Genomic DNA, 19,369 nt, shown 5'->3' with positions numbered 1-19,369 from the left:
ATGGGAATATGTATTTATTATAGGTACAATCATTTAGGGAAGCAATTTGACATCTACTAGGGTGAATATAAACATACTCTATAGCCTCCAGATTCCACTTCTATCAATCTACCTATCCTAGAGAAACCACTCCACTCAAGATACAGGAGACAGTCAAGAATCTTTATTGCAGGGGCACCTAGGTAGCTCAGTTGGTTAGGTGTCTGACTTCGGCGAAGGTTATGATCTCATGATTCATGGGTTTGAGCCCCGTGTGTGACAGCTCAGCGCCTGGAACCTGCTTCAGATTCTGTGTTTGACTCTCTCTCTGCTCCTTCCCTGCTGGTACTCTCTCTCTCAAAATTAAATGCTAAAAAAAAATTCTTTATTGCAGTATTATTTTTGGTTTCTTTCTTAAATGTTAACTACCTTGAGACAGGATGTTTTGGTTATAAAAACAGAACACTAAAGGAAAATTTCACATAAAAAGTTGGGAGAAATGGGTGGTTCCAGGATTATTACATGATCAAAAACCCAAGCTCTCAGATTTGTCTCTGCAGTCTCAAGGGGCTGCTCTTGCTACCACCATTCTGTCCTTGCACAACTCTATCCAAACTGGAGGACTGATCTTCATGTCTCTTCTTACCCAGGAAGAAAAATCTCTCCCTGAAGTCTATCCCAGATTTCTCTTTACATGTATTTGAGCAGGACTGTGTTACATACCCATGCCAAAACCAGTAACTGGTAACGGAAGAAATTACTGTAACTGACCTAGACAGATATTCATTCCCTTGTGGTTTGACAGTGCACATTATCTCACTGTCAAATGAATAAGGTACCAGCGGTGGGGATAAAACATATATGTATTTTGATCGGGCAACACCAAATAAATGACTCCGTGTGTAGCCAAACAAGTTCGCATGTCCAAAGCGCAGCAAAGCCAATCACCGAAACATCAAGCAGACACTAAGGAAAGAGTCTGAGGGGCAGGCAAACAAGGAGATAAGGTGATGGGAGAGCAAGCCTCCAATCTGCTAGACAGTCTGGGATGTTTAAAGGCAAACAAAAACAGGTCTGGGTAAAAAGCTGCAGCTGCACTTACTAGTCCTGTTAACCTATGGTTACCTGTTTCAATCCCCAGTGTCTTTAATCATTCCTGCTTCTTGAGGGAACTGGGACCATAACCACTCTAGTGATTTCTAACTGAAGTGGGGCAAAGGTCGGAGTTAGTAGACTGAAACCTTTCTGCACTCATTTAGGAATATTCTTTAGTTCCAACATTCCAAGTGAAACCCTACATTCTGCATTACCGAGATTTTTTGTACTTTGGTTCCCTAGAAAAACACTCATATTCACATACAAAATGTAACCTGGGGATGCACACAGCACTCCTGTTAATTCAAGAAGTATGGCTAACTGAATGACTTGATTAACCTGACTCTAAGCTGATGGAGCGTGTTGAATTAGATGAAAGGAACTAAGAAAGGTTAGTTATAAGGCATAATCCAGTTACTACTAGGTTGCTCTGGTGCTACTCCGTGCTGGGTTTAGGATGATATATCCAGTGAGAAAGACTGTCAGCCCTGACCAATGTCGGAGAAATCCTAATGGTGGAATTATCTTTCCAAGCTGGAGAGGTTGAAACAATCAGAAAATACAAAATATTGATGACCAACTTTCCTAAATAGTAGTTTTAGGTCTTGCAGAGGCTCACTGACCCAAGCAGAGTTCTTTTCAATGCTCTCCTTGCTGAAGGCATAGGGAACCTGTGGATTCCTAGAGAAGCAGCTTCACGTGAGTGTGGCGAATACAAGGCTGAACTCCCTTTAGTTTCACTGAAGAATGGGCGGTCACCAGCCCTGCAGGCGGTCCTGTCCAGTAAGGTTGGAGTTGGTTCCCTGGGTGCCTGCTCTTCTAGGTCTTTAATAACACCAAGTCTCCATGATTCAAGTGGTGCAAGCACGCATCTGTGGGGCACACATCAACCTGCTGGAAGCAAACTTACGTATAGCAGTTAAGTATTTCCCAAAAATGGAACATACCTGATAGTATCCAATTCCCTAATGTGTTCCCATCAGGAACTCTTAAGTCATAAAAAGGGTGTAGAAAGGGTTTTCCATACAACGTTTCATAGGGGCTTAAGCCAAGCTTTTTGCTAGAGGCCACTCTTACTCAAAACAGGGCAACCCACAAGGCTTTTTCCCCAAGTTGAATTGGTTTCTCTGCAAATTTCTGCCAAAGTTCTTTTAAGCATATGGTTCATTTTTCTGTTTTCCCAGTTGATTTTCTGTTTCTGCATAAAACATGCAATTTTCATTGTTTAATGCCTAACACACTGGACATATGTGACTTTTGCCACTCTGTTGTTACTCTAAACTGTCAGCAGCAATCCAAATCTAGAACTGATTTTGTTTAGAAGTGTTTTGATAATTTCTGATGCCTCCTCTGAATGGCATGGAAAAGTTTCAACCCAACTTGTAAAAGCTGTCTACAAATTATTACCTGTTGTTTGTGGCATCATAGTAAAGTCTACATGCCAGTCTTCTTCAGGTTTGATGACTCTAAGTGGTATACCTTTTAGAAACGGTGGGAGCCCAGTCACGTTTTCATTACAAATGTCACATTTTTGGACTTTTTGACAGTTCTCTCAAGATTGGGACTCACAATGTTTTACTTGATTCACCCATCTTCAGTGCTCTTGTGAATATGACTATTTTTTCCATGAGATGTTCTGGGATAAGGATTATCGCCTGTTCATGGTATTTCCAGCTGCCTTTAGTGCCAGTAAGGTGTCCAAAATCCCATTCTTCAGCTCTTCTCAGGTCTTCAGAACAGTGGGGTTGGTATTAAGTCCATGTCTTGTACAAAAGCCATCACAGAGGGTTTTGGAATCTTTGTCTGAATTGCCACCTTGGCAGCTTGATATGCCCACCTGTTCCCTTGGGCAGCCAAGGAGTCCGATTTCTGGTGATCTTGGCAATGAATAATAGCGGATAAGTTACCACTGCATCTGGCGCTCTTCTTTATCCTTGATCCATAAAACTGCTTCTGTGAACATCTCAAAATCTGGATTTTCCAAAGTCAGATCTGTCAAATGAGGACAGCTGGAATAAAGTCGTTCAGCTCTCTGTATGTCTCTGGTGATCTGAGCGGCCCATACAGCAAGAGGCATGAAGCCTGCCTAAACATGGGCTGTTGCGGCAATTTTCCCTCAAGTTTACCTCAAGGTGTCTAGCTTCAGTTTGCAGGGCTTCAGGGAAAAGGGCAGTTTTAGTTCTCAGTGATTCCAAGTGAAGAGAAAAGGAGAAAATTAGAAACCTTAGTTTGCAGAGTCTTAGCCAGATATTTGAGAAAACCAGAAAAACTTAGGATCCAGACCAGTTTTATAGGAAAACAACAAACACTGAAAGATAGTTCATCAGAACTGGAATCTAACACCCACCAGGGTGTACTACTGAAACATAACTCCTCTCTCAAGTCCCCTTCGTCCCCACAGAAAACAATGTAGTTTTCCCATTAGTTCTGGAAATTCTTGGTCTAGTTTTGTGATCTTAAAGATATCAGGTATCTGTCATTACAATGCAATTAACAACGAAATTCTGTGACACTTCAATAATTTAAGTTACAAGTGATGACATTACATATTACATGAGAATATATGAAAACATTCACTAGGAATTTTATATAATTTCTGGAACAGCTATAGCATTTACCTACCCAATATAATCTAAGAGGGTTTATCATCTTCTTTGATAATGCTAATGTAATTTGATATGCCAAATAAACTAGTCTCTTTAGTCAAAAAGGCTTCATTTAGAAGTTGAATTTGGGGGGCACCTGGGTGGCTCAGTCAGTTGAGCATCTGACTCTTGAATTCAGCTCAGTCAGGTCATAATCTTACGGTTTGTGGGACTGAGCCCTGCATCAGGCTCTGTGCTGAGTGTGAAGCCTGCTTGGGATTCATATTCTCTTTCTCTCTCCCCCCGACCCTCTACTCTACTCATGTGCACATGCACTGTCTCAGAAAGAGGAAGGAAGGAACGAAGGAAGGGAGGGAGGGAGGGAAGAAGGGATGAGAGAAAAGAGGAGATTAATATGGAAAGTCAGAAATATCAGGTTTTAAAGAGCATGCTTAAAATAGGATTACAGATCTGGGGCACTTGGATGGTTAAGTCAGTTAAGTGTCCAACTTTGACTCAGGTCATGATCTTACAGTTTGTGGAGTTCAAGCATCGCACCGGGCTCTGCACTGACAGCTCAGAGCCTGGAGCCTCCTTCAGATTCTGTCTTCCTCTCTCTCTCTGCCCCTCCCCTGCTTGTACATTACATTGTCTACCTCTCAAAAATAACTAAACATCAAAAAAAATTTTTTTAAGTAGAATTACAGATCACCACAAAACTTAACTACTTAGCCAACATGGCAACAAGAGATTCTAAAGGCAAATACAGAGGGTTTTTTCTAGGCAGATTAAAGATAAAGAAAAACCTTTGTTTAAAAATTCAGACCAATAATCTAAGCAAACTTATTTCTAATAGAAAAACCAAATTTCAATCTTATATGGGGTACTTTCGATATTAAAAATCATTAAGCATCTGACTCTTTGTTTTGGCTCAGATCATGATCTCACAGCTCATGGGACAGACCCCAAGTCAGGCTCCATGTTGGCAATGTGGAACCTGCCTGGGAGTCTATACTTCTCTCTGTCTCTCTGCCCCTCCCCCACCCATGCACGCTGTCTCTCTTAAATAAACTTAAAATTTAAAAACCCACAAAAAAGTCAATTTAATTGGAAGATGGTATTATAATTAATGGATCCATTAATCATTTTTTTCTCTGGAGTCTAATAAATATTGTGGCCAAGCAGTGTTACAAAAAGAGATGATTTTTTTCTTTCCACAGATTCATAACTAAACACTGCCCAATTTTGGAGACTACAGCCCAAAGGTCTACATGTGGGAGCTGATTTGTCATTTTCCATTTTCCAATTAGAGTATGGCCAGTTTTGTCCAAAGATACTGAAAGCTGCAGCAACAAACCAACCAAATGAAATCCATAGTACCTCTGTGAGCATTGGTTCCTTCCCAAAAGTAAGGCTTCATCAACGGAACCAAATGACTTCCTAGTTAGCTGTTCCTTAAGCAAGAAAAAGTCTAAGAGAACCAAAACTCCTTACTGGAGGTAATCAAATGGGAGGGACAAAATTGAAGCCAAACCAAAGGGAAGGAAGAAATAAGTTCACAGGCCAAGCATGGCACATGAAACACCTACCAAGAGACATCTGTCCAAACCAAAAATGGTTTCCTTGCCCCAAAAGTAAAATTGAGCCTCAAAAGTCAATAGTGTCCTATTGGTTGGGGCTATGGGGACAGTCCCTAGGAGAAAGAGCCAAGGCAGATACTTGGACTTGGCACCAGACTTCCATTACTGATTAAGGGCCAACAAACCAGAGGCAAAGAGCTCCTGATTGCCTTGCCAAATTTTAACAGAACCCAGGTTTGTATGCCGGACACGCAGCAAAGCCACTCACTGAGACACTGAGTATACAGCAAGGAAAGGGTTTATTTGAAAGGCAGTCAAACAAGACAACGCCATAAGAGAGAACGGTGCAAATCTGCCTCCCCCAAGGAGGAGAGTCAGGAACATTTAAAGGCAAGCAAAATAAAAGATCGGGGTAAAAGCTGCAGCTGTGCTTACTAGTCCCATTAACTCTCTGGTTACCAGTTTCACATTGAACACAAAAACCAGGTGGTCTATGAGATCTAAATGATCATTTGTCATGTTACAAATGTATGGTACTCAATTTGTTTATTCCAAGAATTCTAAATATCTTGATTCCTCTAATTATTTACATATAAGAGAACAGCATAGGAGTGCAAGTAAATGAGTGGCAAGTGTAATTTTAAACCTGTTATGTGGTTTTTAAGTAAATCATTCATAAACTTTCCAACTTTAGAACTGCTACAGCAGGAGCACCTGGGTGGCTCAGTCGGTTAAGCATCCAACTTCGGCTCAGGTCATGATCTTGCGGTTCATGGGTTCGAGCCCCACGTCGGGCTCTGTGCTGACAGCTAGCTCAGAGCCTGAAGCCTGCTTCAGATTATGTGTCTCCCTCTCTCTGACCTTCCCCTGCTCATGCGGTCTCTCTCTCTCTCAGAAATAAAACATTTAAAAAAACAAAAAACTGCTACAGCAAATGTGTGCTTGAGAATCATTTGGATGAAGTATGAAATTAGTCAGCATAGACTAAGCAGCTACTGCAAAGAACCTCTGCCTAAAGGACAATGGCTCAAGAAACACTCGTTTATTTCTCTATCAAAAACAGTCCAAGACACGTCACCTGGGTGGCTCAGTCGGTTAAGCATCCAACTCTTGATTTTGGCTCAGGTCATGATCTCACAGTTCATGGAATCAAGTGCCACGTTGGGCTCCGTGCTGACACCATGGAGCCTGCTTGGGATTCTCTCCCTCCTTGCTCACGTGCACGCACTCTCTCTCCCAACATTAAAAAAAAAAGTCCAAAATGACTGCTCCAGGTCTGTGAGCAACTCTGATCCAATCAATCAGATACATCAGTCTTACATGAGTGCTATTCCAATCAGTAGAAAAAAAGAAAGGATTCAAATCCAGGTACAGAAATTTCTTCTTAATCAGCAAATGAGGCAGACATTGCATGCTTCACTTCTAATATTCCAATAGCTGAACTTAGCCACATGGCCTCAATCAGCTCTAAGGAGACTGGAACATATAGCCTCTACTACAACGTAAGGAGTTTCTCAAGCATTCCATGGAAGTTAAGGATCCTTTTCTAACCATAGTACAAAGCGGATCCTTTCTGCTGAGATAGGAATGGAGGAAATGTTGCCAAAGTCCATTTATCATTCAACCCTAAATACTGGCCTTTATAGGACTCAGCTTTGCCCAAGCCAAAATATTCTATTGTCTCTTGTATTTTGGAGTTTTCTAAGTTTCTCTGCATTGAGAATGTGTTGGTTTTATAACGGATTACTTTTTCACTTCAGCAAATATATCAAGTTGTTTACCCAAGCCTTCTGAGTAAGACCTCTATGAATGATCCTGCTGCACCAGAGAGGAGGAATGGGTTCTGGAGAAGTGAGAGCAGCTGCCACTAAACATTCAATTTTAACTTCTTCTTTTGTTACTAATTTCCAGTATATTAGTTAAAAGTTGGAAAGTATTCCGTCATTGTATAATTTCTACATTAAGGGTCAGGTTAATTCACAATTAAATAACAATCATTGTGCTAATCAATTATACTATTTCTCATGGAAATATTTTGCTTTGTGTGCAAATAAAAAATGAGATCCACCATTTTCCTGTAAAGTTCACATTATACCAAGAAAAAAAAAAATCACACATCCTGTCATATTTCAACATTAGCATCAGAACTATATATTTAGTGAAGAGGGTGGTTGTAATTTGGTATAGGAAGTGGCAGGGAGGAATCACGAAGGGAATCTGGGCTACTGTTAATGCTTTATTCCTAGGTGCTGGTTACATTGGTGTGTTCACTTCATGAAAATATGTCTAAGTTTATACTTAAAATTTGGTTACTTTGCTGGAAGTGTGTTAAATCTCAGATGAAACAATTGTTAATCCTTAAGCAAAATATATATCCTTTATTAAAGTGTGTGTGTGTGTATCCTTTTTAAAGCTTTATGTAAAGTATATATAAAGAATATGTACTTCAGGGGCACCTGGCTAATTCAGTAGGTAGAGTGTGCTACCCTTGATGCGGGGTTGTGAGTTCAAGCCCATTTTGGGTATAGAATTTCCTTAAAAATAAAATCTTAAAANACGCTCTCTCTCTCTCTCTCTCCTAGAAATAAATAAAACATTAAAAAAATAAAAATAAAAAAATAATAAAAGAATAAAATATTTAAAGATAATAAATTGTAAAAATAGTTCAGTTTCCATGCACTCTTTACCCGATTTTCCCAATGGCAACAGCTTCTATAATCACAGTACATTTTCAGAAGCAATATACTAATACCAACATAACTAGCAGACCTAATTCCACTAGTGTCACATGCACTTAAAAATAATGTAAAAGAAAATCCATTTCTTAACCAGAAAGAAAAAAGGTATTATTGGTAACCAAAGGGTCTTACTTAACAAACTATATGATTACACTTAAAAGAAAGACAATTAGGGTTAATAATCTCCATACCAAGCTCTTTTATAAAGGCTTACAAATATCTGTAATTATAGGCTTTCAACTGTAACTTTTCCTGCATAAAATGTCAAAATACAACTTTTTAAATTTTTAACTAAAATTAAACATCTATATCAAGAACTCTAAAATACTCCAAATGCTAACATTATATTTCTATAGATATTTTGTCTAAAGAAGATAATTATATTTCATATTGACAGACATAACAGAACCATAGAAAGTTTAAGATAAAAAGATATTTAAGTATACGAGCTAAACAGTCTTATTTTACACACAGAAATCTGAGACCCAGAGAAGATGCACAACATGATTAAGGTGATAGTTCAAGTTTGTGGTAGTATTCTGACTTGAACATATAGGACTCTGTACAACACCAACATATTTATGTACCACAAAACCCAAACACTGTGACATAGTTACCAATGTATACTACCAAAACATTTTTAAAGGGCAAACAAATTGTCTCCGATTACTTACAGCTAATACAAAAAAGTAAACAAGACGATCAATAGATTATTTAACGAAATGATTGCTTGACATAAGAAAAATAATAAACCTAAAATCATTCTATTTGCAACAATAGGTTGCTGTTACTGGAAGGGCCTAATGTAGTATATCCTGTGTATGATCTATTCAATATCGGACTTAATCAGTTTGCTCTCTTACATATACACACAAACATAATCACAAAATAATCAAAGGGAAAATACTATAAATTGCTTGGCAAGGTTTTAAAACTAGCCATTTCAATGCTCCAGATTGGTACTCTGAAGATCAATGAAGTAGAAAACAAAAGAAAAATCACTAAAACACCCAACCTGGATTGTATAAATTTACCATGCTTTAAAGTTAACAATGTGAAAATCCATTTAATAAATGTATACAGTATCCCAGTTTCATAAAGGACTTCATTTTTTTTTAAGGGTTTCATTACAGGACTTCTTTAAATAATGGTAGCAATTAGTTTAACCTTTATAGAGAAGTTCATCTTTATCCATACTGATAGTCAGATACCAATTTAGTTGCCCTCTGTGACTCAACAGCAGCACACACAAAAAGGCTGAGAAGCACCGAGACTACTCGCCTACTGAAGAAATACTACCCTACGTGTCAAGGATCTCAGAGATCTGGCTCTGCCAACTCACTTACTGTGAGTTGCTGGGCAAATTAACCTCTTTAACTTTTATTACCATTTAAAGAGGGGATATTAATCCCTATTCCATTTCACAGTAATTATGACAACCAAGCAAAATGTGTATTTTTTTTTTAAGTGGTAAAACCTTTAAACGTTTTTCATTTTACTTATAATGTTAAATGCTATTTAAGTGTAATATAAACAGTAATATAACAAGAATCCATTGGGGCGCCTGGGTGGCTTAGTCGGTTAAGCGTCCGACTTTCGCTTAGGTCATGATCTCGCGGTTCGTGGGTTCGAGCCTCACGTCGGGCTCTGTGCTGACTGCCAGCTCAGAGCCTGGAGCCTGTTTCTGTCCGTGACTCCCTCTCTCTCTGACCCTCCCTTGCTCACGCTGTCTCTCTCTCTCTCCTAGAAATAAAACATTAAAAAATTAAAAAAAAAAAAGAATCCATTTTAAGTCACATTTCTGACACACCCCCATAAATTATTGTTTTTTGTACATAGTAAAGAACCAGGGGGGCATAAACCTTCGTCTCTCAATTCATCCCAGAGGGGCGCCTGGGTGGCTCGGTCGGTTAAACGTCCGACTTCCGCTCAGGTCATGATCTCAGTTAGTGGGTTTGAGCCCCACGTCGGGCTCTGTGCTGACTGCCAGCTCAGAGCCTGGAGCCTGTTTCAGATTCTGTGTCTCTCTCTCTCTCTGACCCTGCCCTACTCACGCTGTCTCTCTCTCTCAGAAATAAATAAAACAAAATAAAATTCATACCAGAACTGTCACTGTTTCCCACCTGCAAGACGTGGAAAAGCACCTACATTTATCCATCAATTGAACTAATGTATAAAAACTGGTTGTAAAACAAGTATATATAAATTTTTAGAACAATTAAGTATATTAACCTAAAGTGTTACTACTACTAGATGTGACTCTATGTATCTTTCACTTAACTTTCATAAAGTATATAAACAGGAGAGAACAGTCTATTTGTTTTGCTTTGTTTTGATTCCTCTGAAAGAGCGCTATCAAAAATATTCAGGAGCACATGCAGCAATAGTACATCTAAGACCAATTCTAGATTACAGAGGCACCCAAATCACTAGTACTTGAGAAGTACTACAGAATCATCACAACATACCAGTTTCACTGACATTATGAAACTTTTCAAGGCATAAAATTATTTCAGTAATGAGTTCTCACAGAAAGAGCAAAATCCTCCTGGCTTCAAGGTTTGTTTTTCATTCCCCTACTTCACCAGATACCTAATCTACTAATTCCACAGTTTTAATTTGGAATGCTAATGCAGTGCTTTCCAAAACAGCACAGTTTCAACAATCTCTTAATATTTCCACTGAGATTCATACATCTAAAGTTAGATGCACACTATAATTGAGCTTGGGCATAATTCAGTGCTGCTATCATTTCACTAACTTTTACTGAGAGAGAGAACAAAAATATTTGAGCCTTGGTTGAATGCACCAAATCAAGCATCAACATATCAAATCCATCTTCATTGTTTGCATTCATGTGCAAACCTACATTTTCTCATTGTATATCAAAACCAGTCTATCTCAAGTCTCTGCTTTTCAAGTTCTCATTACAGCCAAAACCATGCTGTTGAAAGCCACCTATGATATTCCTGTGTCTGTTCTGCTGCTTGTGAATACAAAGAACAAATATTTGATCTGACATTAGTAAATGTAATGGCCTTTACCAGTCACAAAATACCGTGATGCCTTCTGAAGGTACTAAAATGTTTAAAAGGTACTAAAATGTTTAAAAGTTTAGTTATCCTTTAAGTAAACAGACTTCAACCTCTTTAACTCCAAATGCATATAAACCGACATAACATGGAGCATGAAGAGGATGGAGTGTGTTCACCTTAAAGTGAACGAGGCACACATACCTAATTGACTCATCACCCCTTGCAGTTGCCTTCATTCTAAGAAGTTATTGCCACTCTCAAATTTTTATCACTACATTCATCCTGACTCTTCCTTTGCACCACTGTTACATGTCCCGTATTTTGCACTAGCTTGTTATCCATAAGCACTGCCAATAAAATGATCCTTCCTTTCCATTGGGGCAGGGGAAAAAAAAAAAAAAAAAAGATCACAGAATGTCCAGGGCAATCTTTTTATAACATTTTTATAACATTTTTTATGATGCTGACGACACAGGCTATTTCATCCCCACCTTGGAAACTTTCTGTGTGATCTTAGGTGTCCTTATAGTTAGGTCCTCTTAATTGTTGAACAAAGTGAAGATTCAGTTCTGTTATATTTAATAAAATCTCATAAAAATGTAATCCAAATACTGAAGATATTAATTTTTAGTAGCAAAGTACCAATTTCATTATTATCAATCCATCTTTATTATCAGGTTTAACAATGTCCAACATATTAGAAAACTATAAATTCTTCTACAAACATAGTCATCCTAGGGCACACTCCCTTTCTTACAAAGCTACATTCAGATACAAATGGGAGATAAATTGGTGACATGCAGGCACATGGGGGGAAAACAAGAAATTAAGTATTAACGCCAGAAAAAGTATAGTTGTGTAGGAAAGAAAAAATAAGTTTATTATAATAGCTGTGTATTGTAACATTTATACTCATTAAAATTTAAATGTTCAAAATCAAAATTACAAGATAATTGTACTGAAAAACAGAGATATAGAAAATGGGAGAAGGTACATTGAGGGAAGAGTGATAAATAAATCCTCATCTTTCACTGAACAAATACTGAAACTGAAAATCAAGAATGGACACATTGGAGACATGGCAATGAATAGCAAAATAATAAACTAATGAAACGAAGTAAGTTCCTTGTCTCTCTAGGCAGAAGAATGTGAAAGAAGGAAAACAAGGGACTGATTTATCTATCCTTTTCCCTAAAATACAGACTATTTAGTACTTCATATTCATGTAAAACTTTGATTGAATAAAGCTACAAATATGATTAAATAAGCCAAATTGCAATTACTCAAGTTGCAATTACTCACCAGGGAAAAAGAAAAAAGAAAAAACTAAAAAGCCAGCAATTATAAATCTTAAGCTTTTGTTAACAAAATCACATTTTATCACATGTGGAAAGAAATGAATTACTTACAGTTTCCAGATTTTCACAGGCATTTGTTTGTAGAGTTTTAATCACAATATGCAATCATTATAATTTCAATTTGTGCTATTATTTTTGGTTACTTGCTTGGGCAATTCCAAGATGTAGGGAAAGACTAAAAAAAATGTTAACACTTTTCAGGTCTTGTTACACATTTCCAAATTGGGTTCTAGGGAAATTAAGTTTGGTTATACTGCCACCAGCAGTATGAGCACTGCATTCTCTTTAGTACTTGGTACTATTAATTTTAGGGTAAAAGATTTTGTCTTATTTTTATTTAAACTTTTATAATTATTCTTGGTGTCACAATATTCTTACCAACATATACGAGCTTTTAAGTAATATGACTTGGTCATATTTTCTGCTAAAAAAATACCTTCAGTTCTGTGCACTGTCTTTTTATTTTGATTACAATGTTTTCCCTTCCCTGGATAGATGTCTTCATATACGTGCAATGAAATTTATGAATTTTTTTTGCAATTTCTCCGATGATTTTGAAAATTTGTTTTTTCTTTCTATACTTAGTACTTTCTTCTTAAAAAAAACAACAACTTGTAATTAACATGACCCCTAAATTCATTTCAATTTTAGGGAAAATAAAAACATCCCAATTGAATTAACATATAATACTCATATACTTACTTGTTAACTAAGAAAGTTTGTATCTTATATTCAATAAATTTTCAACTACTTGCATTTAGGCAGAAATCTTCCCAGGAAAAGCTATGTTTTTTTCATAAATTATAAATTGAATTACATAATATTAATTTTTTTTAATGTTTATTTTTGAGAGACATAGCATAAGCAGGGGAGGGACAGAGAAGGAGACACAGAATCCAAACCAGGCTCCTGGCTCATAGCTGTCAGCACAGAGCCCAAAGGGCTCAAACCCACCAACTGTGAGGTCATAACCTGAGCTGAAGTCTGTCACTCAACTGACTGAGCCACCGCGGCGCCTCTACACGGAATTAAAGAGCACTTTTTTCCTAAAATCTTTCCGTGATTTGATTTTAGCAAATCTTTCTGATCTTCATTTTTTTTAGACAGATATGATTTTCTTGAAAATAAACTTTCTATTTTCACTGGCACTTCATTTGAAAATACTAGAGTATCCTAATTTAAAACAAATGTCTTAAAAAGTGTGTTCCAAACATTAGCATGTTATGAAATCAGCTGAAATTCTACACTAAAAAAAGATACACTGGAATAGAAAACATGATCTCAGTGCTTTATAATATATATATAAAATATATATTTAATTTTTCTATAATTTTAGTCATGTAATAAACATTACAATTAGACGAGATGTTTTTCTCACACAGTCTTACTGATCTCATTGTTTTATAATGTAATAACTAGTCATATTATCCCACATATCTTGATACGGCATATAAAACCAATCTTTCCAAAGCCTCCTTCTTCAAGAGGTTAGTTCCTCTACAACACAGCACAGGGGTGCCTGGATGGCTCAACTGGTTGAGTTCCTGACTCTTGATTTTAGCTCAGGTCATGTTCCCAGGGCTATGGGATCCAGCCTGGCATCGGGCTCCCCAGTGGACATGGAGCCTGCTTTTAAGATTCTCTCTCTGCCACACCTCAGCACACAAGCATGCACACTCTTAAGTAAAAACAATTCAAAAACAAAACACCACATAGCACAAAGTATACTTCTTTGAATATAATCAGAATAAAGTAATGATTCATCTTCAGAGGGGTTATACCGAAACATCTGTTCTCAGGCCTACAAGCATGCAATAAATAAAGTTACTTTATTAGAGGCATGAGTGGAGAGGAGAAAAAGGAGGAAAGAGAAGGCATAAAAATCACTATGACACATTTTCTGTTCTGAAGGAGGTGCAAGGCAGACACTATCACCTTTTAAATTAGAAGGTAAACTGTGAGAGCTGCTACCTAAGGAACAGTTGACAGAATTAGGTGATAACCCAAGGTTGTCCACCAAGGGCTTCGTATTCCAACGCCAAGCCTAATAAAGGTGCTATTCCTCGTATACAGGGAACATGGAAAGAACAAGAAACAAAAAGCATTTGTACTTTTAGGTAAAAAAACACCGGAGAACTCACATCATTACTTATAAATTTCTATTTGAATGCTTTCCTACTAGTTTTTAAATCACACAGGTTCTAGGAAAATATAACTATTTTAAGTAACAGAAACACATCAAATAATTATACAACATTAAGAATTGGAACCAGGGTTGGCAGATTTAAAAAAGCCAAATAGTTAATATTTTAGGTTTTGTGGGCAGTGCAGACTCTTAAGGCAACTACACAATTCTGTCATTATGACACAGAAGCAGCCATACCCAATACATAAGTGAATGAAGAGGCTGTTTTTCAATAATCTTTAATTTACAAAAGCAAGATATTTTGGTGCACGGGCCATAGCTTGTTGACCCTTAACTTAATCTATACTTTTTTTTTTTTAATTACAAATTCAGCAGACAACTGTAGGAAAAACCACTACTTTAAAACTCAAAAATTCACATCATATATATAGAAATCAGAAAAAAGCTTATGGGTGTGAGGGCACTGAAACTTATTTACAGGCATTAAAGTAATGAGACAATTGGACATATACCTTCATGACTGTTACTTCAACTGTTACTTCAATTAGATTTTCTAATTTCTATATGAATGAAAGTAAATCTAAACATTGAAGTGATTAATAACTGACAAGTCTTAAGATAATCACTACAGGATTAAAAATAATTCTTCAATATGTAGTTCATAATAATTCTTAAATTTCTGGTCCCATGAGAAAATCTTACTGTATTAGTAAGATAAAGATACTTCCTACAAATTCCGATTCACTTTTCTAATCCCCCAAAACCTCTTTTTTGAATGGAATGGATGGTCCTCAAAAGTCAGGTACATATTAAATGTAAACACAGCTGATAGAAATGATAATGCAAGGACAAGTATTACCTCATCTCTCCCTATCAGCAGTACAAGATCTACAAAATAATAATTATAAAATACAATCATAAAATTAACTAATTATAAAATATCTACCACAAACTCTTAGTTGAAATAATTTAAATAATAAAATTTAGGCTTTATCCCTGTATTTACAACCTGTAACCAATGCCACCCACCACTACTACCACCACATTTTAATAACATCTTTCAACATGAGAAGTACTTAATAACATCTATTAAATATCCAATCCCTATATTTACCGACCAAAAGAAAAAAAAACCATTTTGATAACAGAAATAAAATTTGACACTATTATTTGATAGGACAATAAATTCTTGTATTGTTTTAACGTATCTAAACATTAAGTGTGGGCTCTTAAACAGGTGGAAATCATTTCAATAACACTATTGTTATTTAACACTTCACAATTTCAGTTGTAAATTGCCTTCATACCTGAGCACATTTCTGAAAATTCTAAGTAAATTTGTGTTGCGAATATATTTGCTTATTTTGGAAAAAACTTAAAAATCTTTGGTCAACTCACAGAACTTATAAACAGAAGCTAATAAAAAAAAAGTAGTTCAGAATACTGATAACTGGTCTAATTTGAAACCTTACAGGACTACAGGAAATCTTGTGGTGATTATGGATCTTGAGAATATTTTTCAGAAATCATTCTAAATCATAGTTCAAAATAACCTTGAGTTGAAAAAAAGAACGCTCATCATGTGATTTTCATATTCTCAAATTTTATTTTCAGTACAGTCAAGGCAATACAAAGCTAAATGGGACTAAATTAATTCAGAAAGCAAATTTTTGTATTACTCTTTTCATACCATGAGCCCAGATCAGATAAATAAAATTGCTGTTACTCACATACAAAGCTAACTTCAAAAATACACCTTTAACCCCTTCCTGTTTTTGAAAAATCCACATCTATTTTTTCAGGGAAACGACATTATATAGTTCTATCTCCACCCAAAACTTGCCCCATATTTGTAAAACGAGGGACTAAAAACAATCAAGTTAACCAATTCAGAATGACTATACCCATCTTATCAGTGACACTAACCAGGTGGAGGAAATCCCACAGTAGTCTACATATAATCTAGCAACACTAAGGAATCTAATAATAGATCTTATTTCAGGAACACGAAAGTGAAGGAAAAGCGAAGCCCAAGAAAACTTCAAGGGAAATCAACACTAGGCGGCAGCATCAAGCTGTTGGGACAGCCTGGGCATTCTTCTAATGTAAAATTTAAACTAAGGTTAGCATTTTTTTTTTTTTAAGGTTAGCATATTTTTAATGAGAATTACAGTATAATGAAAGGTAACTTTACAGGGTTATAAAATTTGTTATAAAGGAAAAAGGACAGTTTTCTGTTTTGAATGCCTACACTTCTTTCCATTTTCTACTGGCTAATTCCACTGCATCTTGTAAGTATCAGTTTAAAATGCACTAGTGATGATGTCCTTTCAATAAAAGCAAAACCCATGGCGTTTCCATTGAGGTAGGCACTACAGAGACAAGGAATGACATTTTTATCCAATATATTTCCTTGGGTAAAAACTAAGTTTGAGTTTTGTCACATTCAATTAACATTTTAAACTCGATTAAAGAGGTTGACAAGCAAAGTTTGCATTCACTGAATGTGTCATGAGCACTATGTGACAGAAAGCTGTAGAATATGTGCCCAGAGATTTAGTCAGGCAGGGAAAAAAGATGTTACACACGTAATTCTAAGCTAAAAAAATGTAAGAGAGGCAGGAAAAAACTATGGATTATTACATATAAGTACCCACAATAACAATAGGATAACTGTATCCTTGGCAAAGGCCCAGTAGAGACCACTAAACCTCATTCTGGGGGTAATCAAGTTAGTTATTAAAGACATAAAGCAGTCCTTGAACTACTAATGAAAAACTGAAAGAAACATTTTTATGTAGAAAAGAAGGTAAAAAGAACTAAGTTTTTCTGCAGCCCTTTGTTTCATTGTCATTTATGAAGGTCATAGTAAACCCATGAGGTAGGCTTTTTTAGCACAAGTTCATAGATAAAACATTATGATTAAATAACTTGCTCAAAGTAACCAAACTAGTTAATAATGGGTCACAGTTTTGAACCATTAAGTCTCATTCCAAAGCCCTCAATTCTTTCCAGTACCGGTTAACACTTGAGGGTAGAGGGTTGGAGGGAACTGAATAGCAAAGTAAATTCTCTTTAATAATAATTTAACTGTAATAATTTCCCTTGCTCTAACACCTAAAGCCTACATTCTCCACAAATCAGTTAAAAAAAAAAAACAAAAACAAACCACCCCCTACAGTAGTACTTGCATACCAAACTTGAGGCCTCCTAAAAGTACTTCAAAATCAGGTGCTCAAAAAGGAGAACATGCTATCGGCTTTTAAGTTGTGGAACATAAATTGGCAAAGGGAAGAACAAGTCCAGCTCATCACACAATGTATTACTGACATCACCTCTTAAGCGAGGTTTTCCCTGACCACTTGTTTTAAAAGTAGCACCAGTCACTCTTGCACAGGGGGTGTTAACCAGGAGTCTGGGTTTAAAATTCAGTTTTGTGAATCCGGATTTAAAAAAAAGAAAAATACAATTCTCATCTTAATCTCCGAAATGTAGTTCTTTCAGTTGTGAATGCAGGCAAAACCACAGCAAAATGCAGTACCTGATAGTTTACCCCCAAAAAATCATACACATTAAATCCTTTAAAGGCCATTTAATCCTAACTAGTTTAAAATTAAGCTTTAGACCTGAAACTACTTTTCAGACTTAATGCTCTACGAAAGCATGGATTAGTTCATATTTAACATTTTGATTATTTCAAAATAATTGGTTTCTGTTGTAATACTATGTATTCCCCATTTAAAAATCATCATTCTGAGGCTATTCGAGCAATTAAAAATTTAAAAAAAAAAATCCCTCCAGGAGATCCTTTGATTTTCTTCATACCACTTGTCCCTGATACTATTTCTCTTTCCCTACTGGAATGTTCAGCGAGTACAGGGATGTGAGTTGTCTGGGATGGACCCCCAAAGTCTAGAACAAGTGACTGACTCCTACTCAAAATTTGTAGAAAAGTCCCTAAAAAAAAAAAAAAGAACATAAAAATCTAGATTTAAGGCTTTCAGTGCATTCCAATTAACCACATTCTAAGTTTCCATCCGGTATATTATTTCCAGTACATTACTTATTGTTAATTATGGAAACCTGTCACATGCTAGTTTTGGTCCATTGAGAATGACTCAATTTCAAGGTAAAACTGGAGTACTGAACAGTGGAAGACAGTAACTTACATTTAACTGTAAGTCAAAAAAAAAAAAAACGCCCTAACAGTATGTATAACGTACTTTAAAAAAAAGTATGTGCTTTATGCTACTCTTTTACGGGCACTTGAGGGAGGGAACGACCCTTCCGAGGACGGTGCGGATGTGGCTGGTCCTTCCTCGCGCCCAGCTCCCAGACAGCCCATGCGGGCAGGCTCCCACGTGAACAGCGCTTTGCACGAGCCACGGGAGCATTTTCCACAGCACCGCCCGCGCCCTCTCAGGGCCCCTTCTCCGCTGGGGGACTCGGGGATCCCAAGGGAAAAGCGAGCCGAGCGGANCCGGCGCCACCGTCCGTTAGCCTCCAGCTAACAGCGGCGCCCAGGCTCCATCCCGGGGGCGCCTCGCCCGACCCCGCGCGAAACCGGCGAGGAGGACGGGACAGGAAACATCGAGGCATTCGCCGCCGCCGCTAGTCCCCCTAAGGCCTGACTGCGGACCCTCCCACCCTCCGGCCTTAGGGTCTCCGCCTCCTCCGGCAACGCCATCCCCGGCCCCCAGGCCGCCCGCGCGCAGCCCCCCAACCGCCGCCCGCCCGCCCAGCACTCACTCCCCCCACTCCTCGCACGGATCCCCGGCCTCGACAGGAGGCTGGGTCGGGCGCCGGGTCCCGCACGCGGAACGAAGGCTACCGAGCCGCCAACCCCGCGGCCG

General features: G+C 37.5%; 1 protein-coding gene across 4 annotated transcripts in view; it reads right to left on the bottom strand.

The window, feature by feature from the left end:
- The window catches only part of SLC39A10 (solute carrier family 39 member 10), a 142,410-nt gene that overhangs the window by 46,671 nt on the left and 76,370 nt on the right, over positions 1–19,369 (bottom strand). The window lies entirely within an intron of this gene.

This window comes from Crocuta crocuta, unplaced genomic scaffold, assembly GCF_008692635.1.
Source record: "Crocuta crocuta isolate KB4526 unplaced genomic scaffold, BGI_CrCroc_1.0 scaffold564, whole genome shotgun sequence".
In the NCBI taxonomy this organism is placed as follows: Eukaryota; Metazoa; Chordata; class Mammalia; order Carnivora; family Hyaenidae; genus Crocuta; species Crocuta crocuta.
Note: the sequence above shows the minus strand (reverse complement) of the source record. Positions and strands in the feature narration are given on the sequence as shown.